This window comes from Hypomesus nipponensis, chromosome 24 (genome assembly GCF_054491055.1).
Source record: "Hypomesus nipponensis isolate SF chromosome 24, ASM5449105v1, whole genome shotgun sequence".
Lineage (NCBI taxonomy): Eukaryota > Metazoa > Chordata > Actinopteri > Osmeriformes > Osmeridae > Hypomesus > Hypomesus nipponensis.
In genome coordinates this window covers 4,725,268-4,747,547 of record NC_140384.1, presented here as the reverse complement: position 1 = coordinate 4,747,547, position 22,280 = coordinate 4,725,268, and the positions used below count along the sequence as shown (strand labels likewise).

The window sequence follows — 22,280 nt, the reverse complement described above, 5'->3', positions numbered from 1 at the left end:
ATTCAGAGTCAGGGACTTTTAGTTTCATTTATAGGCATATTATGGTCATTCTAAAAAAAAGACAGTTTAAAAATGTGAATTATCCTGTCTTACGGGTTGGCAGTGCCAATAACAGCACAGTTGAGCAGGCCCAGAGTGGGCGAATGCTTCAAGGGATGAACGGGTGAATGAAGGTTTAACGGGCGGGGGGGGGGGGGGGGGGGCATTTCTTTTTTTGCCCCAATGGTCGGCAGCATTCTTTGGGGGGCAATAATCCAGGGCACATATGCCACCGCTGACAAAGGTCTGGGTGGTGTCACTGATCCCTCAGAGGCTAAATTTATCTAGGAGTGACGGGGACAGGTGAGCCGACATGATGGGGGGCCATGGGGGTGGAGGATGGGGGGTGGGGGGGTGGGGGGGGTGGGGGGGTGGTAGTGGGTTAGACCAATCCCCGGGTTCAGTGTTGAGAGAGATCGGGGGCAAACACACAACCCAAAACAAGGGTTTTCGAGGCTAAAGCCAGCTGGTCTGGCTTTCATACTTTGCGGGGCATTGTTTTTCTGTTTCACTCGACTTCATCTCTTTGTTTTGTTTCCTTTTTTTTTTTTTTTTTCGTCTTCTTCATTTTTGTTCTTTTCTACCTGTGATTGAGCTGACCCTCAGCTGGTGCTGCAGGGTGTAACATCCTGGGGAAGCAGGGCGACGACACGGGTGAGTGTTCAGAGCGAGCTCTTCCCTTCCCCTTCTGTTCCCCCCTCTGCTCCGGTCTGCTTACGGGAGATTCTGGTTCAGGCTTTGTCAGGGCACAGTGGGTAGAGGCATACTTCAAACCAAGGCATTAATCTGTCAAACAACTACCCTGCTTGCTTGTATTATTGGGTCGCTGTGTTGACTGTAAATTGTTTCACACGCCCAGCTGTCATGACCGAAGAAGGAATCAATAACTGTGTCATCTCACAACCATAAAATAGAAAATATATCTGAAATTGCATCCATATGGGTCGATTTGAGTGAATAGCAAACCTCTTCGGTGTGTTAGCTTGGGTTCTTAGACTGCGTGACAGAGAGTGGAATAGTTGGAAAAGCTTAAGGGTTGAGCTGGTGGAGCAGTCCCACACAGCTGTTGCTAATCACCTCCATACCGAGGAATGGTCCGCTGACGTCTCTGCCCCTACACATGTTTGAGTCCTACGTGTCAATTTTTTTTTTTTTCTCCGAGGCGTGACAAACGGTCTTGCGTCTCTGAAGTGGAACTTTATATCGCGTCGACCCTTTTCCCTGTGTAATTCCTCGCAGTCAGTTTGGGTTATTGACTCTTAGAAGGTTAATTGCTGAGAACACCTTATTGCACGATCCGAAAGGATGTGAATGAGAAAAGTGCGCTGCTTGAACACGCTGTTTGCTTTAGCACTGACTCAGCCCTCAAGGCTGCTACCTAAGTGACCACTGAGCACTTCCATACCAATCTGTATCACGTAGATGAATGCTTAAATGAGACGTTACCGTCTTGACCGTAAAACAAAGGGGAAATGTGTCACACTTAACCCACAGGAGGGAGATTTTCTTTAACTAACTGGGCTCCCAGACAAAAGAAAAGGAAGACAAGGGCCTCAGTGCGGGGCGGACAGCCTAAAACAACCTGGAAGAATGTCATACTATAACAAAGTATGAAGTTTGATTTTTATGGATAATTGACGGCTTTGTTTGACTTTTTCCATTAACTTAAAATAAAATAAAGTAATGATGGTGACCCTCAGGAGCAAGACAGGGACAGAGTCACATTGTTCTTCAAGTACACCGCTATCCGCCTGTTTTGACGATGTGGTGTCAGGGTTTATAAAAGGCAAGTCTCAATCCTGTCTCAGTCAGAGTTACACGTCAGTTAAACTAAATGCAATTATAATTGTGCTAGGGTGGCACTCCGAGACAAAGTTCCTGCTACAATGGAAAGGACCCAGTCATTGTGTGGTTCAGTCTAGGTTCCACTGCTGACAACCCTCGCTCAGCCAATCCACTATCCTGCAGCGAACTTGCACAGTGTGCTTACTCTTTGGCTGAGCGCTAACCTGACTGACACTATCTCGCTCTATCTCAACCCTAACCCTAACAGCCTACAATACCTCAGACACTTTGACCCAGTTTATCCAAACCTCTCGCTCCAAACCTTTTTTCCATTCTCTGGAAATACCAGGGCTTTGATGGGAAGCCGAGTTGAGGAAGTGCATTGTTTTCCCTCTCTGCAGGGCGCCGGGCGCTCTTACGCAGACGCCATGCCCCCTTTGAACCTGCGCTCAGCCTGCCCCCGTCATCCTGTGGCTGTACCCGTTACCTGCACGGCTGTTCCGACACCTCTCCAGTCGTTAACTTCTTACACATCCGAAACAAACTTCCTTTCAGACTCCGTTAATACATGAATTGAACTTGTGTTGTTAACCATTACGCTTTAGGGTCACACCAGTAATTGCTTCAAATATTACTAATGTCCAAATACCCAAATAATATAACATTTAACTATAGATCTACTTTCAATAAAAAAAAGAGAATTCACAGATTTCATTGCAGAAACTGATAGGGTGAGGCCAGTTCAAGCCTACAGATTTGGGTCACTCGACGGCAGAAACTCTGGGTTAGAGAGCATTCTGCTCGGGTGCAGTTGTCACACTTTTTGGTCTCACGGACTGAATCAATAGGCAGCACAAGGTATGGCAGGTGATCATTGCTCCTCATATTTTTTAATTGCTCCTGGCATCTGGTTTTGCAGCCGTTTCTGTGGTTATGCCGGCTATTGCTGTGCCAGACGCCTTGCTCTTAGGTTACCAGAGCTGTGTTATTACAAAAAAGTGCATTTCATGTTTAAAACAAATTATCACTGAACCAAGACATACAGAACATATGGTAGTAGTTTGATCACGACGGCATGGAAAGGACAAGTATCTTTGTTCTACTGTAATTGCTAGCAATGACAGGCCCGCTTTTCTATTCTTTTTTTTTCCTTTTCTACTCCGACTGTCTTCATTATTTCGTTTAAGAATTTCCATCTCTCAGTCTCGGTCCGGCCTCCTTTATGAGAAATCTTTCCAGCGTACCCCCCTGAGCAGTGTCGAAGCCGGCGCACAGTAGGACGTTTCGAACGCCCCTATAGAGCGCTGTGCGCTGGGGCCCGCTAAATCTACAAAACATGAGTGCTGGCGCGAGGCAGCTCTTTTGATCTGCGGCTAATCTCAGTTGCCTGCCTCCCCTCTGATCACGTCTGAATAAGAATGAGTCGGGGAGGATCCTGGAGGCACAAAGAGCTTTTTGACTCCGCCGCACGACGCCGCTGTGCCAGTCCGCCGGCACGCTCCTCCGTGAAACCCACTGTTCTGCAGCCCGCTCCAAGGCCAGGGGCCCTGGATCCCGGGGCCCCTGGCCCCTGGCCCCTGGGCCCAGCAGTGTCAGGGTTTAGTCTCATCTACAGTAACATTCAGGCACATCATCACTTCCATTGGATTTGCTTTACATCCAGATGTTATCACAGGCTGCTAAGACTATGAGGGTGGGGGTGGGGGGGGGGCCGTAGTCAAGCGGAGTGATCTGTTATTGTTAAAATAGCTGGTTGGTTTCTCGGCTTCTGAAGAGGGACTTGGGAATTCGTAAAGAGGAATTGTTGTTTTTTTCCCCCCCATGCTATCTCTTGCCTTCACGCCACGCTTAAGTGCCACCACTCACACACCAGCTTAGCTACACACCGCAGCCAGGCTGCTCCATGCACCTCCACCCCACCAGAGACTGCAAGGCCCAGGCGACCTGGCCAGGGGCACATGCAGAGTTCAAGTGGCCGAAGGCCGAGGCCGAACAAGCCTTTGTACAAGGGCATCCCTGTCAAACCTGTGCTCTTTACACACTCTGTTTTCAACCGTGAATAATTTATGATGGGTTTTATTTACCCCCTGGAGTGTTCCAAGAGCAGGTATGGAAGGTGTAGGGTGCCCATTGTGAGCTCCACTCCCTCACATTATAGCCTTCTTCGGTTCTATAGCTACACTGTTTACTTCCACCCAATCACATACAATATTTCAGTGTTGCTAAATTAAGTTGTGTTTGTTTGCGTATGTGTCTGTCTGTCTGTCTGTCTGTCAGTTTGTTTGCTTGCATGCTTCCTCAAGATAGACATCTAGCCACTTTTTGAAATACATTTGGTTGAGGTCAGAGAATGTTGATTTCCTGTATAATTGACCATGCAGGAACATAAACAGCACGCTGTCCAGGTTCTGAAATATCATAACTTTATGTCAAACATTAGTGGACCATGCCGAGTTTTTGATACAGTGGCAGCATTTCATGGCACTTTATCACTGTTGGTTTACCCCGGCACCAGTTCAAACACCAGATCACGTATCTGTATGATCTTTCCACCGCCACACGTTAACACACAACACCTGTCGGGCACGGCTACGGGCCAACTTCAGGAAACACCGCTTGGCACACCCTGACTAGGGACAGAAAAATGTAACGTTGGCATCTCTTCTTTATTGGCCGTCTCAGAACAAGAGCCCTGAAACAATGAAATAACTGTGCCTGTTCCTGAGAATTTAGCAAATAGGGAATTACTTTCCAGCTTTTCAATAAGAGGAAAAATCATTAGTGGAGAGAGACTCTTTTTTTTTTTCTTTCTCATGAAGTAATCTAGAGACAAAGGGAACTTTGAGTGAAAGCCTGAAATGTAGAGAGCAAACCATGGCACTCCCAAATGCTGTGGAGTTCTGGAGAAAGGGGAGCCAAAGAGGAGATTGTGAGGTTCAAATGGCAAAGTAGCTTTGCTTTAAAACATTTCCATATTTCAAACAACAGAACATATGAAACACAATCATTTTGGAATGTTTCAAACAATTGGATCTGAATTAGTGTAATTTTTTGAATACCTTCCAACAAAATGTAATTATTGCATGACATAAATGATTAAGAGTTTCAGATACACAATCAACATGGACAGTAAATATGAACATATTAAATAATTGATGGAAAACCTGTGAATCAGCTCTGATAAGGCTCTAGTGCACCCCTACAGGCAATACTGATAAATACAGCAGGTCAAGCACACGCACACACACTCACAAACACACACACACACACACACACACACACACATACAAACACACGCTGACCTTTTCTCAGAGGTCTCCTCCTCTTTACAGTGAATTGTAATTCCAAGATAAAAGGCAGTCAATGTCCTTTCATTACCTTCTGAATACACCCATACCTGTCATCATTTGAATAATAATATAACTCAAAATGTATGTGTCGGTCTAATGACCTACTGCCCTCATATTCCATTCAGTAAATACTATCCAATCCTTTATAGAGTAGGAGATGGGAGGTACGTGAGGATGTTTGATTTGAATCAACAGGTCTAGCGGTAGCATCTGTCCTGCGCCGGGGCAGTTCAGCCAGCAAGCTCAGTCACAGGACTGTGGGGCTTTTCCTGTGATGTAACAGGACCGTCGCACGGAACAAAGGCAGGGCTTGTCGTGCTGCTTGTGCCTCATCAATAATGGATCAAAGGTGTCGCGTTTGGACGCTGTTAGCTCAACACTACTGTGTATGCAAATGACTTTTTCACTTGCTGTTGCATCAAGCCCAAGATGTGAATAATGCATAATCATAAGAGGGTCAAAAGGTGAGATAGACCTTCGTGTTTCATGGTACTCATGTGATAAGCAGATGTGAAAGATTATCACACTAAAAGAAGCTGACAACACGATTTTTTCTCATGCATCTTGGCAGTGTGGATTTTGGACGTGAAAGTAGAAACCTTAAAGAACAATACAGTTTTGATGGCTCGTGCCACACCCGGAAAAACGATGCTGGCTGAATTCAAACTCTTTATGGCTTTATAGGCAAATGAATGCCACAATGAGCATAAAAACTAGCTAAACTTCACCAGTTTGACAAAGGACAATGTTGCCATGGCTCCACAGGCTGTCTCCTGAGAGAGTCACAGGGAGAGACCAATGTCTGCCGGCCTTGTGTTATTGCTCCACACTTTTTATACCGCTGTTTAGTCAACATGGGTGTAGGAATAATGTTACACTGTTCTTATGGATATGCACACAAACCAAAGCTGATAACCAGGCAAAGGGCAGGTTAGTAAAAAGGGATATACAAATAAATGTGATTTGATTTGACTACATTAAGAACATATAGAGGGTACAGTGCAAATATATTTTGTGCAATTATAATATGGTCAACATTCATGAATAGAATCACAAAAGGAGAGTTGCATGAGTCTTTTTTTTCCCTCTCTCTTGATACTGTACTGTATGTAAAATGGATCTTTCTCTTGGGGGACCTCTAGCTGGTATAGTGTATTGGGGGTTCTCAGCATGGAAAATTCATTAGCATGTGTACATAAAATAGATCTAGATATTTAGCACTCCTGTCAGTTTTCTATGGTTTTAACTGAGGTGAGTTAAGCATCAGTTAATTAAGAGGGTATTTTCTCACCCTTGCCCCTGCAATTACCTAGTATATTTTGTGTTACCCCTCTACAACTGTAATTAGGAATGATATTGCCCGTCCATGTTTCATTATAAAATATATTAAGAATTTTGACAAAATAATATGTACTATAATGCTTTGGATCACTTACACAAACACTGGAGAGGAGGAAAGGGTATATCTTTATATTGGTGATTGCTCTTCTAGTCTGTTGAGGAGTTACTGTCGTAACATCAAAAGCCAATGATTAGAAGAAAAAAAACACATTGTGAATTCAAAGTGCTATCAGTCAACGTATGAAATTAGATTAATTTTTTTCTGGGAGTGCCAACTCAGAAAGGTATAGCTCTGTTAATTCAGGGATGACACACACACACACACACACTAACACATGCACACACAAACACAAACTAGTGTAGTAATATAATCAACATCCTCTGTGTTATTGGCCTTCTGGTTTCTTCCAACCCCCTCTGTTGTGTTTGGTCGTCAAATCATGTAAAATCAATCCAATGTCAAAACACCACCTGTCTCCTTCCAACTCATTAGGGAATAAGATACAGAGAGAGACAGAAACACACAACCCTTCACACAGAGCCTGCAGATCTTCAAATATGTCTCTCAGACAATAGCTTACTGATTCTCTGGAGTGGGGCTGAATGGGGCTGAGTGCTTGACAACATCATCAAGTGTGACAGGCAGATTGTCTTTTCTCGTGACTGTGATCGACACAGCGACGTACGCAGCCCAGCCTGGCTAGTCTCTCTTTTACCCAGGAAAAATGTGTTTGTGTTTATCTCACTTTCAGGGAGCGGCAGCCTTGCTCCTTCTTTCTTCAGTTAGAAAAAACACACACATTTTCAGGCAAGCCATTTTGGTGTGACACATGCTATGAAGTTACTGCCAGAAGAGGCTTAAGAAACAATCCAAGCAAGATCAATATCAGTAAACCACACTTGTGTGTTTGACTTACATCCAATCTTTGATTTTTTTGTTTTCCTCTTCCCCTCAATGCACGATAGATGCCAAACCTCATGCAATTGCATTTACTCAAAGCCTACTGTGTTTGTATACGGAGTGACATATTTCAAATTACATAATTGTGCTGGCAAATCAGAGATTTTATACACATGCCTTTGAAGTTACCCACTACACCCAAATCATAAACACATCCAGGTTGGCATTTCCCTCACTAGAAAGGAGTAACAAAAACTAGAGAGGGAATCAAGAGGCCTGCCCAGTTTGTCCGAGCTTGACCATAAGCCCTAACGCACTTATTATCTATTGCTTTGTGTATTGCCAAATCCTTTGTCTATACATGTGTCATTTTTGTGTGTCTGTTGTCACATGTCATGTATTATTGAGTTGTAAATATAAGAATGCACCCTGACCCTGCGTAAATCTTGACATGACGCAGCCGGCTGAATTAGATTTGCTCAAATACGGTTAGCTTGTTAACGGACAATATTCAGCATTCCGAGAGAAGGTATCAGCTGTGTGTTAAGATTGGGGGAGATCAACAGTGTGGTAAAATTTGCAGCATGATGGAACAGGAAGTCCTGTATGGAACCATACAGTCTTGTGCAAGGCCGGATTAGTCCTCCAAAGGGCCCCTGGGCACTGAAGCTCACCCCCCCCCCTCCCCCCTCCAAAGGCAGCGATAACAGAGCTATTGACATCCAGACAGACTCCACAAACACACACACACAATGTTAAGGCCCACCTTCATTATTTGAACCTCCAGCCAAGCATGTCTAGTCCAGCTCAGCAGGCAGCAAGTGTGCCTGTCCAATTTGATAAACCAAGGACTGCCATCTCACTTACAAATCACAAGACAATGATACAATTAATTCAATCATCTCAAGGCAGTGTATGGCTCAAGACTGGCAATATATTGTTCACTGAAAATCACCCAAGCAGAAAGCACACCAGTAATTCTGAAATGTGACTTGAAGATACGACAATGTCATCACACAACACAGATGAGTGCAAGTAGCAAAAAAACAGTCATTAAGTGAGCAGGGAAACACACTGCAACTTGACAAACTAACTCACACACAGGCCTATTGCAGCGTCACACAATACAGGCAATACAACTGTTATGCAAATAGCATATCAAACAAACTCACAGGTAGCATAAAAACTCTTACTTTTGAAGTTCTTCTCTCTTGTCTTTTTCTTTGCCAAGTCGCAGATTAAGTTCAGCTCCCCCATCAGCTTGGACTCAATGGCCATCAAGGACAGTGCAGAAAGCCTCTTCTGACCCACAGTTGTCCTGTGTTCATTTTGCATACGTTTCAGTTGTGAAAATGTCCTCTCTCGCTCACAGACTGAATTTAGCTATCGTTGGCATCCTTCGCTTCATTTCTAGCTTTTTTGAAAAAGCTATTTAATTGCGGGATATGCAAACGCTTTTTTTCAAAAGAAATGTGTTTCTCTTTGCAGTCCTGCTGGGCTTTTTGTCGCTATTTGCTGCTAATATGAACATGTTTCCAAGTTCTACTCTCCTACAGGCCGTATATGACCATGGATGAGTTAGGCTACACATTAATTCCATTGTTTTCATTTCAACTCTTTTCGAAAAACGGAATCAGTATGATGTAAAGCACCTGCTTTATGCCCACCCATCTTTATCATTAGCAAATCTACAGTGTATTGCGGCCTGTTCCCAGGGCTCTACAGTGCGAGTATTTCACTCGCTTTTACCTCTAAAAATAGATATGTGCGAACTGGAAAACATAGTGAGCACAGTGTGCGACAAAAGATTCCAAACTAACGTAATCTATTCACCCCGCGTTTGAAAACGGTCCCACATTTCACAAGCGGGGGCTGGCTTGTGGGGCTTGAGCCCCGAATGTTTTCTCAAAACATCGACTCTGTTAGGTTAAAACAACTTTGGGTTGTCATTTTCGGCGGGCGCAGTCTGCGCACCTAGTTTTTTCATTATAAGTCACAACTTATGAAACAGAGCAGGCTATCTGTTGATATGATAATAGTTAACGTTAAATTGCAAACTGTAAGTTTAAAATGGTGCCTTAGTCAGAGCTAGCTTGCTAGCTAACCATTGCAAAGTTGGCTAGGTCTGAGCCATAATGAGGATCACTCGCTCATTGAATTGTATAGTAAACAAACCAGGCATGTGACGAATTTACAAATTCATGTCTAACTCCATAGAATCACAATATGAGTTAAATGTAATGTTTGTTTCACAAAGCTATATAAAAAATAAAGTATTTTGCGCCCAAATTCATGTCAAACTAAATTCTAAAGTAGCCATGGGTCAGTGTGTGATTTTGGTGATATGGTTAATATGGTAGGCCTAGATCCGGTCTTGGTCTTGTGATGACAGTTGAATGTAAAAGTAGGTTAGGATATAATGTAACTCCTTGACTCCAATAATAAGCCTCTACCTTGTGATGGACAGATGAGTTTGACAGGTTTAGGGCATAAGTCCCTGCTGTCAATAGTGAAACTTCAATCTATAGGCTACCTAGTTATAACCCGTTCTAAAATGAGTTTCTGATGATGGTACATTCTAAAAACCGCACTACAGGTTATATATACATTGTCATTGTGCTAATAAGGATCATGCTTTGAGCCATTTCTACCATGCTGCCTGGTGTAATATCTGTGATATGTCTGGCTCTGTGATTTCAACACTGGGTAGCTCAAGAGGATGATATCAGTGCGCTCTCACTGTCAGATTTGCATAACACATGTTTACCATGTAGAACCGATAAAGATTTAGTAATGCCTTTGTCACAGGTTTATAACTTTGGCATATGTGTATGCACTTTATGTGCACATTTCACACATTATATGTGTCCTGCAAGCACACAAAGACACACTCACGTACACACACACACACACCCACACAACCACCTCAATGAAGCCTCCTGTTCACATTGGCTGATTTGACTCCCCAGGTAACCGAAGACGACCTGGAGCATTGTAACCTATGAGGACCTTCCTGATGAAACACTGACAGAAGGCACGAGACAGACAATTGGACACTGAGGCTGAGGCGAGGAGAAGAAGAAGGACTAGTGAATGTTGGTGAGCACAGCCATCTGTAACATATCATCTCTCCAGTCACAAAGCTGACGCGGAATCGATAACAAAGCAAATGTTCACAAATCCCCATCAGTTAATCCACTTGTCATAATAACTGCCCACCGACAACAGATTACAGGTTGACGTGTTCAATGTTTACTGTGGTGAGGGTATTCAGTGTGTCAGCAGCCGCGATGACCTGCACTGGTATGGATAACTGTTGTATTCCACGAGGGGCCGACTGCGTCTAACAGACTAGAACCTATGGATTATTATGGGGTTTAGGCCAGAGGAAATGCAATTAAAGATTAAAGGGTCGTGTGATGTGAAGGTGGTTTCCCGGGTTACAGGACACCGTGGGGTTAGGTTACGGCCTGTAATGTCCGCCCGTCAAGCGGATTAGCCGGCTTGATTTATTTATTAACTGATTTCATGTTCCGCCCATCCATCTGACGTGACTCTCTTGTTGCTGAGGCGACGGCTCGCCTGGCTGGATAGAGTGGGCGTGCCACCATGTTGTTCACCTGGGTCAAGGTAGTCTCGGGTGTAGTCAACAGTGTTTAGAGATTCAAAGAGGGAACACTGAAGAGATTTACAAGAAACTTCAAACTGCGAAGCATGTAATGTTTCTATAATAGAGCCCTGGTATTAGCAGGCCTATCAGTGATATATCTCATGAAAAGAGGCTGGCTGTCTGGTCTTATCTGAAGTGGCAAACTTGCTGTTTTCATTGTTATCTTCACACTAATTGAGTGGATGTTTTGAAATCATTTGGTTTGGGGGATAGCACTTGCTAATTCCCTCATGCTTACTGTCTGTGTCAGGCCTTATCTGTTGAGATAGTTGTATCCTAGAGGATGACAGACAAATGAGAAGGAGACCAGTTCACTTAAGATGGCAGAAGGGAATTTTCCCATGGAAAGCTATATAGGCTTTTAAGCGATCTGGAACAATTATCTGGAACGATCTGAAACAATGATCAATAATATTATCTTTGGTATTATTTTTAGTAATAAGCCAAATAGTGTTGATGTTTTTTTTTGTATTAGTGTTATTAGGCTTATTATTTCTTCGATTTCAAAAGTGGACTTTGTTGTGTCATATGTTGCATCCAATACAATGCATGCATTATTCATCTTGAAGGTTTAATTAGCGTATGTGCATAATGCTATTAGTTTTACAAGAAGGACGACACTTGAACACACTGGGTCACTTGAATTTCATTAGGTGTCCAGCTGCACAAGTTGAAAGCGCACCCTCCACGGTTATTCAGTTAAAGCGCATAGTCGCGGTAATCATTCTGTGACAGTGCTCTCAGAGTGCTTAATTGTCCGTCCACTTTATCGGGTTCAAGATAATAATGCATTAGTGCTATGCCGCTTTCATTAAAGTAGTTGGGAAATTTAGGCCCGCCCCCTTTCAGAAGTAAAACCGATTATTTCTCCTCGCGTTGGGTGAGGGTGAGGGAGAGACTCGGGCAGGATTGTGGGAGCGAACAGAAACAGCCCTCAACATCATCAGATACAGACGTCCACGGCTCGTCCGTCCTTCTTTCGCCGACTCTTCGTTGGAGACCTCGCTATCCTCACATACACTGTCAAGCACGAGAAACCATTTAGTGTTTATGTCATTTTAGAGATAGATACTTTTCCGTGCCGTTATTCTATGAGTTATGTTCCTTCCGTGCTGGATTTAAGAGCGTGTTTGCGAAGTCCATCCTGAGTACCTAACGGTTTCGACGCTTAATATTCGGCCGGACGAAACAGCCAGAGACCGCTGTGACATCTTCTACTTACCGGACAGATTTCATGCATATTAAAGTAAGTAACGTGCCCCTACATAAGTCAATGTCATTGTCATACTCAGACAAAGCGCTGTATCACGTTTAAAGCAGAGACTGTTCTGTATTTATGTGTCAGTTTGACATCACCGGGAAACTTGGGTGCTATTTTGAGGTGCGCTCGCTTCCAACAAACTACAGAAACGAGCTTGCCCTGCACCTATTGATAGGGTGACGCTGAACATATCGTCGCTGTACTACTGTGTCATTTAATTAAATACACAAGCAACAACATTGCTATTTGCGGTCTATTAGGACACTCAAGTTCTTGTCTCGTGGTTTTGTTGGTGTGTTACAGTTGCTTTGACCTTGCAGTGTTTCTTTCCCATAATATTGCAACGTCGTATCCACAGGCGTACACGAGCTAGGCTACTGAATGTATATCGTATTCATCTCATTCAAGTGTCACATTTTGGTGAAACACAGAAATTATTCCCCAAAAGGCCATGAGGAAAGTATCTGGCTAACTGTCAAATGTCACGGCACATGTCAGAAGACGTCCACAATGTGTCTTTACTAAATTATTAAGTAATAGCATTTAGTCGTTTTCAACTCAGCAGTGTAAAAGTTTTCTCTTTTTTTATTGAGCGGTAAACTACAAGCGTGTCAATTATATTATTACTACATTTATAGTCTGGTCTAACATATTCGAATTTTAGAACGTTGCAAAGAAATTAGACAAGATCTCTTTTTATAGCTATTTTAACCTCCCAGACCAATGCACTTCTGGCATACACTATTTATTCTAAAATAAACTATTTATTTGGGAATCCAATAAATCAGCTTAATAACTGTTACTGTACTTAGGTAGATAGAGGAGCAACATGTTAAAACTTCCAGACAGTCTTTCAAAACCGAGGTGATGCGTGTAACTGTATGACGAATGCAAATCTGGAAGACTGAAGATGACAGAGGCACAGTACTATATGAAGGTAAAATAAACAAGACAGATGCAGCCTTTCAAAACTGTTCATCATATTTCAATATATCTCAGTAGTTGTAGGTATCAGGGTTTTTAGAGAACTGATGATCTGGAAAACTGGAGCACAGTTGTGTGTCATTATTATGTGTGTGTACTGTGATGATGGGATATACTATTTTAAATAACCAGTGAGAATTTAATGAAGTTATTATCATAGAGACGCAATGTTTATTTAAAGGAATTGCCTGTACAGTGTGAGCATGGACTAAAATTAGTTTACTACAGTATCAGACCGTTATGGCCAACGTTTAAAGTCTGCCGTGGTATACTGGATGAAGCTGTAACTGTAAGGTCACTGTTAAAGCAATGCTGGTAGATTCAAAGTAATTTAACATTATAACCTTACTCAATTTAGGCAGATAAAACAAAAAAACAAAGAAACATGTATACCAGGATTTTTTTTTTAAACAGTTTGTCATTTTTTAGGCTGTGTCATAGTTACAGTTATAGTTTTTAAAAACTGGTATAAATAGTTAAAAATGAAAAATGTTAAATGAAGTGGTTTTATTTGTAACAATTAAGAGTGATGTGAATTTTATAGCTAGTGTTTATCGGTTTGCTGCCAGAATTCTGTGCATGAGCAATAACTGCGAGGACTGGAAAAGTACAGACACTTTTATGAAAGTCTTTGTCATGCCACCACTCCTTGGCAATAAGAAGACTTCTGTTCTTACAGTATGTACAGCTAGCCCCCGTATCGGTTCTTTGAGCAATTGTAGTTGAAGTCAAAATGTCTGTGTACATTATTTAAAACCTCAGTTACACTGACATATATTTATTTGACAATTTAGATGGTCTTACTGACCTCTGTGAAGGAAAACTGGACACTGTGGACACCCACTCTCCTTCCCTCACCATAAATGAAGTTGTTCTGTGTCGCTCGCCTGTTGCTCTCTTGGGATTTAGTGTTAGGTTAATCTGCACAGGGGAAGGTGAGCACTCGCATGTGGACACACGATTACACAGAGAGGACTCTCTCAGCCCGGCTCGCTAATCTCAGAGTCCCTCACACACAGCTGCAGACACAAATGCACACCTCACACCCCCTTCCCTCCCCACACACACAAACACACCCGGACCCACACACACACACACACACACACACACACGCTTCTATCCACGCTTTCCCTGTACAGCTTTGTTCTTCCTGTTTTTCTTTGGACCTGTCCCTCCTGACCAATCATTGGGGATTTTGCCTGCTCAATTCACAAAACCAACAGTGACAACAAACTCTTACCCTTCTCACAGAGGGGGGATTAGGAGGTCACGTGTCACTCTGATTGGCCGGGGCATTGAGCCGATTGTCGGGGCACGTCTCTGTACACCGGGGCCTCAGCAAAGCTTTACTTAATACAGGGGGACTGAATCTGTGGCCCCATCAGTTGGTTCTGTAACCCCACAACCATGGCAGTCCAGTGTACAGTGAGTTCCTAGCTATCATGCGTTTTTCTCTACAGAGAATCATATTTGTGAATTGTTGGAATGAGCAGATTGTAGCACAGTTCAAAGAATGCAGGCAGTAGAATAGGGTAATCTGTCATGGAAAATTGAAGTTAGTGTGACACACTCTGAAAATGATGGCTGAATGTATTTATTTTTCATTTGCAATAGGGAAAATTTATATTTCTGTGGGATTTTGTGAAGGATAGCTACTTCTTTAAAACGTGGTTCTAAATTAAAACAACAGAAGTGTTAACATTTAAGCAAATTATTTAATAGCCAATATTTTTGTGCTTAAACCTGTATTTTTTGGGGTAATGGTCACAAAATGTTTTGGAAGGAGTTTGCAGAGTTTGCTCTGTTAAACGTCAGTAAAACACTTTAATTTGCAGATTGCAGGTTGGCAAGATCTGGCGCTAGATACTGAAGTAATTACACGTCATGCCCTTCGGCTTATGGAGGAGAGTATAGAAGGCAATTCAGGGGAATCATATTTACCTCAACTGTGGAGAGCATTTCACATTTTACACCAGGAGGAGATATCCTCATAAATAACAGGATTTTTGACTCGAAGAACACATACTTTACATTCAAACACACAAGACAGGATATCCTCTTTTTACCCCATTTGATACGACATGAACAGTGCAGTACTTGTAGTGTTAGCCTTGACTCAGAACAGCTTGCCAAGTTTTCTTTTTCTTCTCTTCTTCTAGCTGTTTTCGAGCAGATGCAAATACTTTGGTTTTATGATAACTGGAGGGCCCTCGGTCTCAACCCTTGTTTATTGGAGGGCAGGTGTTACCTCTGTGGCCCGCCGTGGGAGCACTGTGTTTCTCTTCTTCTCTCAGCACCGGTTTCACTGCGCTCATGAAAAGTATCAGAGCCGCGTATGTTTATTTATCCGTTTAGCGCAGATCCGAGTTTTATTGTCCTAACTGCTGAACGTGTTCGTGATTTTTTCCCTCTCCTGTTTGTATTTACCACAAGCATTTTCTCCCTCTGATTATTAGGCTGCAATTACAGATAAAGTTAAGAGAATAATCCCAAGTAAATAATGTAGTCCTTGAATGCCTCATGATGTTTTGGAATACATATATAAGTTGTGTCCTGGTTTGCATAACGCTGCAAAGTCTTCCTCTGTCTCTATCTAGTAATTAGCAATGACGTTCGTTCAGCAACTTTCTCTGTGCGCACTAAGTGGAAGAGGGTGTATGGGGTTTGTTCACTGGGGTGTTAAAGATCACAGAGGAATAGATTCATCCTTTGATGTATAATTGTATTGTAAAACACATTTTAGAATATTTCTGCATAAAGTAGAGATCTCGCTGTGCTGTGCTTTTTGTTTGGTGTTTCTCTGCCTGTGTGTGTGTGTGTGTATGTGTGTGTGTGTGTGTGCCTGTCTGTGTGAATGTGTTTTGATAGTGATAGCTTTTGTGTTTTTGTTTGTCTGAGTTTTGTGCTGGTAGCTCATCCGCATTTGAATACAAATTCATGTATCTGGTTTTTCTTCCCTTCATTCTTTTGGAGGAGGGTGGGTTCTCATGTCTGGGATGATGAAGAAAGTGTCAGTGTAAGGGCTTGAAAGACAAACAGAGTGGAGAAATAGACAGCGGGGGAAAATAATAGAGACCAAAGCGCAGACAAAGAGAGACACAGAATCGCAGAGAAACGACGAACAAAAAAAAAGAAGAAAAACGGCGAGAGACAGACTTGCAGAGAAATCGAGAAATAGGCGGCATGCGTTAATCCAGTTCACGACGTGCGGCGGGGGATGTTGTGGCGTTTTTCCCCCGAAAGGCCTCCCTCTCCTCTCTGCTGAGGAGGACTTCCTGCCTCCTGCTTCCTGCTTCCTGTTTCGTCGCCCCGGCCCGGTCACGATGGCAGCCGAACGCTGGGTGGTCCGAGATGCACAGGGCACACCTCAGCACTCCTGACCACACCGTCATATCAGCAGCTTTTACTCTAGCAGCCCACCTAAAGAGACAGCTCCAACGGCCACAAATGGAGCTCACCCGACCGGAGGCCTCCTTCCTGGCCGGCTGGAAGAGAGAGAGCGGGGCAGGAGGAGTGCAGGGACAGGATTGCAGTTGATAAGAGTGAGAGAAACATTTAGACTTGAATAAGGGTTAAGTTAAACACTGGCTCGTTCTGCAGAGAGACACACGGGAGGACAGCCTTGTGTTGTGACAAGGTTGGATTGTGTTTGTTTGAAACAAGAAAATATGGTTAAACACAACTATTGACGGTATACAGTATGTGTTCAGTGTGAAGCGTACGTGAGACTGAAAACTGGTTTGCATTTGACTCCCCTGAATGGATTTTGCCCCTGCAAGTTTGGTAGTTGACCAATGGGATTCCGTGTTTTTTTTTCCCATAGATGTTTTATGGCAGATACGACCCGGGCGTGGAAGAGCAGGCAAAAGCATCCCTTCTAAAGGGTCTTCAGTGCCTGCCCTAAACGTGGTGTGGAATTAACTTTCTTTCTGTGGGGCGAGAGGGCTCAGTTTGTCGGGGTCGTCAGGGCTTGTTTGCGCTCAGTGCACATGAAGTGAGAGATGGAAGCCATGTTTTAGGGTTCGACACAGTAGCAGACCTGTATCTGTATTCTGGGCTTTGGCAACGGACGCCCCCCTCCCCGCCCCCAACTCACTCCCACTCCCAATTTGCCTTCTTCTCTTAAGAAGTCCCGACTCATTTAGTGGGCGCAGTGTTGGACTTTACCATGACAAAAAATAGGGGGGGGGTTGAGGGTAAGACTGCTAGCTTGAAAAAGAAAAAAAAAACGGGGGAAAAAAATGCCCTGAAATATTTTCCAGTGCCTGCAATTTATCTTTGTCACGGCTGCAACATAGCCGAGTCATTCTGAAACATGGTCCGGAGAGACACACAGAGAGAGCTCTGTGCCCTGGACTCACGTAGGCTAACATCCATCTGAAAGCCCCGCGCTGCCACTGCTACCACCGCCTCTCTCCACGCCGCCGCTTTGCATGGCGCTAGCCTCGGCCGCTATTTTTAGCACATCATGAGACCACAGAACACAGAGGTTCTAAAAGTGCTTGGTCAGGCAGGCAGTGCAAGTTTTTTCATTTGATGTTTTTTTAATTTATTTTAACTTTAATTGTCAGTTAGTCACAATACAGTGGTCAAACATTTTAGCTGGCATACATTTGTAATCATTTCTCTTTCGTAATTATCACAAGTAGTCAGATTTATGGATAAATTGGCTTTTTTCAGTGTCCCGCAATGAAGCCACTACCCTGCATCTCAAAAGCCTGGCTTGGCGACACTGATTGGGTGAGGCACTGCTGAAAACATTGTATCTCTGTAATTGACTCTGAAACGTCCGAGTCAAGAAGCAAGGGATATGTTCAGACGAACACGCAGACTACCCGGGCCTGCCAAAATCCACAAGTGTCTTTCTTTCCACCGTCATCTGTGCCCTTCCCAGACCAAGGGCTCGTCTGTGAAGAATGTGTCACACACAAGGCTGGCTGAACACTGCTTGAGCAAAGAAAAAACTGAGAGCGAGAGAGAGAGAGAGAGAGAGAGAGAGAGAGAGAGAGAGAGAGAGAGAGAGAGAGAGATTTTAAACACCAATGTTACTTGTTACTATTTTTAAGCAGCCTGCATTTTCAGTTTACATTTCCCTGGATTTGTTTGGTGAGACTGCAACATTGATCTTATCGATCAATATTTTATTTATCATCAATGTATACAAACTGATTATTTATTTATTGTTTTACAGTATATTCCCTACGTATTTGAGCAAAAACGACCAGATGCCTTATTAAAGTATCTCTCACTCTCACCACTTTTAAGCGTTTTTCTGCTCTGCTCTCTCTCTACTTTGATATATGGCTTCTCCTACAGATGCTCCACCAAAGTGCAGCTTAGATGTCATTAATTGTATTCATACTTTATAGATGCACTGTCTGGAGAGAGAGAGGGACTGAGAGAGAGAGAGAGACAGAGAGAGAGAGAGAGAGAGAGAGAGAGAGAGAGTGGAAATTAGAGAGAAAGAGAGAGAAAGAAATAGAGAAAAGAGAGAGAGAGAGGCTAAGAGACCGGAATTCAGAGAGAAAGAGAAAGAAAGAGATGGGGGGGAGAGGAAGAAATAAGGAGAAGGAGAGAGAGAGGGGGGGGGGGGGGCGGAAGGAGGCTTGCAGTGCCGAGTTGCATGTATAATGAATGAGAGGGCACTTTGTTTGAAACTCCAGCCTCACGCTTCACTTCAAGGTTTGCTGGGCAGAGTGGGGGCCTTGTGCTCCAGCCACTCTCTGACGACGGACGTTTTCACCTGGCGCTGGAGACCAGCACAGTGGAAAAACAAACCGCGAGTGTCCGCGTGTGCGTCGAGCCTGACAATGAAACGAGGGGTGAAGGGCGAGGGAAGGGTGGCGAGTGATGGGAGGTGAGAGAGAGGTGTCGACCGCCGGGCAAAGGGGACAGAAGGCTGAGGGGAGAAAGCGGAGAGAAGGTGGAAATCATGTCCTGGGAGCTGAGAGGGAAATACTGGCATTCTGCACCTCCTAAATAGCACTCCCTACAGAAATAGCCTTGCCTTGATATTGTGTATACACACCCCTTGGTATACCTCTGTGGGGAGTGTGTATGTATTGTATGCATGGTGTCTGTGACTGCCCGTGTTGTGTGTGTGTGTATGTGTGTGGAGCGAAACTCTTTCCTCGCTTCCCCGATTTTTCTGCGGTGTGCGTGATCGCCCGTGTGTATGAGAGCGAGCCGTATTGTTCGGGATAAAAATGGTCTCTTGTCTTATTTTTGGCCCCCGTGCTCGGTCTCCCATTCGTATAAATAGCTGAGCAAGCATGGGGGATACCTGCTGTGGCTCTGGCCTCCCTCCTCCAGAGTCCCATGGCCTCTGCGTCACATCCCTCCCCCACTACAGTGCTCCCTCTCTGGGTTACTCTGGAGCAGCCCCCCTGGGGATTCCCCCAAACAGGATGGAGCGCACGCAAAGAGGGTGTGAGAAGATCCAAGTCCAGAGTCGGGCAATAACAACCCATGCATGGGCATCGGGCAACAGTTTCAGTTCATCGTGTGAACATTTGAATGTTTTTCGGGGGATTCTATTTTGGGATTTCATCGAAGATTATTGTCCAAAAACATCGCTCGCTCTCTTGTTTAGGGTCTCTCGCTATTTTGGCTTTCTGGCTGGTGTCTTGGAAGGAATACAGAGCTGTTTCCTTTCACTTCTGACACCCACTGTTTGATCGTGTGAGCGTGCGTGTGCGTCTGTGTCTGTGTGTTGTCTTTGCCATCTGTACGCGGAGGTGTCTGGTTGACTTCTCCGTCACAGTCTTGTGCCACGTGAACCTTTGCGTGGAGTGTGATCTTTCTCTCTTTGCCTCCCTGAAGACATGCTTTCTTTCACACTGCGGGGTCTGCGCGCTTCGGAAACACAGGGTGGAAATTGTATGTGACTGACGATGCCGAACGTGTGATCATGTCGAGATGTTGGAACGCCTCCCGGTTTTTGGGGGGTTGGAGCGCAATGGCGTTTTCAGACGGAGGCAGATGCGAAACAGTAGCGTGGTTTGCCGCCTCAACTTTCTGGATCCAGCCATGAGAAAAGAAACACGGTTGCAGTTTTGGACACACACGAGCACAAGTGCACGCACATTTCACACACACACACACACACTCACTCACTCACAAACACACACGTAGGCTACTGTACGTTCAACGTGACTAATTCCATTACACATAGCTGTAGTGTCCTGCAGCATCTTGCCCCAGGGTAATTGTTCTCTCTGGGAAAGAGTGGCTCTGTGGACCTCTTAATGGTGGACTCATAATCATATTAACTAGGGCACACTCACAGAGAGAGAGAGAGAGAGAGAGATAGAGATAGAGAGAGAGAGAGAGAGAGAGAGAGAGAGAGAGAGAGAGAGAGAGAGAGAGAGAGAGAAAGAAAGAAAGAGAGAGTAAGATAAAGTAAGACAGAAAGAGAGAGAGAGTAAGAGAAAGTAAGAAAGAGAAAGAGAGAGAGAGAGAAAGATAGAAAGAAAGAAAAAAGAGAGAAGAAAACGAGAGCAATGGCAAAGCTTAACTATGACTGTCTGTGTCTTCTGCCGTTTCCCCCCCCATATGTTATTTTTCTTCTAAGGGGAATTGTACTGGGTGTTATTAATGTGCCTTTGACAGCTTAATTTGATAAGCCAGCTTGTTAAAGAAGCCTGTGATTGTTCTCAGAGAACAGAATGTTTTTTATTTAATATTTTTCTTCCATGGTCCTCAAAATGCTACCGTGCCTTTTTTACGATGACCCACTTCTGAGATGGTCGAGAGAAAAAGAAAAAGAAAAACAAGACAACGGCTAAAGAGAGAGAGATAAAGAGAGACGGAAGGGAGTGAGTCTGCGTTCCTGAGTGGGAGGGAGAGAGAACAGCACCAGACAGAGACAGGAGAGGTGCTCGACTATTTGGGTTGGAAGTGATTTCAAATGTTTCTCTCTTGTCTTCCCTCGCTCTCCCCTCCCTCCCTCCTGTCCTTCCTCTCAGTCTCCATCCCTCCCTCCCTCCTCTCCTGTCCTTCCTCTCTCTCTCCATCCCTCCCTCCTCCCCCCTCCTGCGCTGTGCAGTCTACCTTCCTGGGCCTGTCTCTCCCCTGTAGCCTAATCGGAAGAGAAACTCTGGGAACGATAACGGGGATTAGCTTCCGTGCTCACTAGCTCCCCTCGGTTAAGTACACGTGTAATGAGTTGTTTATTTGGGATAATGCGCAGCAGGAGTTGCCTGGGCCCTGAGCTGCACCCAGCCCCACCAGCGCCACACACACACACACACACACATGTACGTGCACACTGTCTCACACACACACACGTACTGTACACCCATTCTCACACACCCACACGCAATACACACTCTGTCTCTCACACACGGAAACACACACACACATGCATGGACACACATCGAGCCTTGGGACAGGTCACACACTGGTCAGGGTGGGTCACAAGGAGAAAGGGAGGTGGGGGTCTAGGGAGGGGGGGGGCAGCATTCTGAACACAGTCCTGGGGTCATCATGGAGCCTGGGGAGTTTTTCTCAGGATGGAGAAAAAACAACAACAATAATATGAGAAAACGAAGGGAGGGAACGGAGTGAAGCAGCAAAAAAAAAAAGTGTGCCCACCCCAAGTGAGTAAGTGTTTGTGTGTGTGTGTGTAGCTGTGTGCTCTGTGTGTGTTTGTGTGTGTGTGTTTGTGTGAGGGAGAGAGGGAGAGGGAGAAAGAAAGTGGAAAATGCCGCTGGTTAGCGAAGGGGGACGTGCTCTGCTATCATTAGCTGGAGGGGGAGGTGGGGGGTGGGGGCTGGGGGAGGCGGGGGCAGGCGAGGTTATGTGAACGGTGCAGCTGTGCTGGGAGCGGAGGGATTCGAGGGGTGGGGGGGGGGGGGTGGAGGGTCTCCAGGCAGCCAGGTCCTTCTCAAGCAGCCCTGTGAACCAAAAAACACCCCCACCCTTCCCCTTATTACCCCCACCCCTACA

General features: G+C 44.5%; 1 protein-coding gene across 1 annotated transcript in view; it reads left to right on the top strand.

The window, feature by feature from the left end:
* Window positions 1–435: 435 nt before the first annotated feature.
* The window catches only part of mef2cb (myocyte enhancer factor 2cb), a 71,746-nt gene continuing 49,901 nt past the window's right edge, over window positions 436–22,280 (top strand). The window contains 2 exon segments of the mRNA XM_084690185.1: window positions 436–693; window positions 10,386–10,515. The gene's annotated coding sequence lies outside the window, so the exon portion shown is untranslated.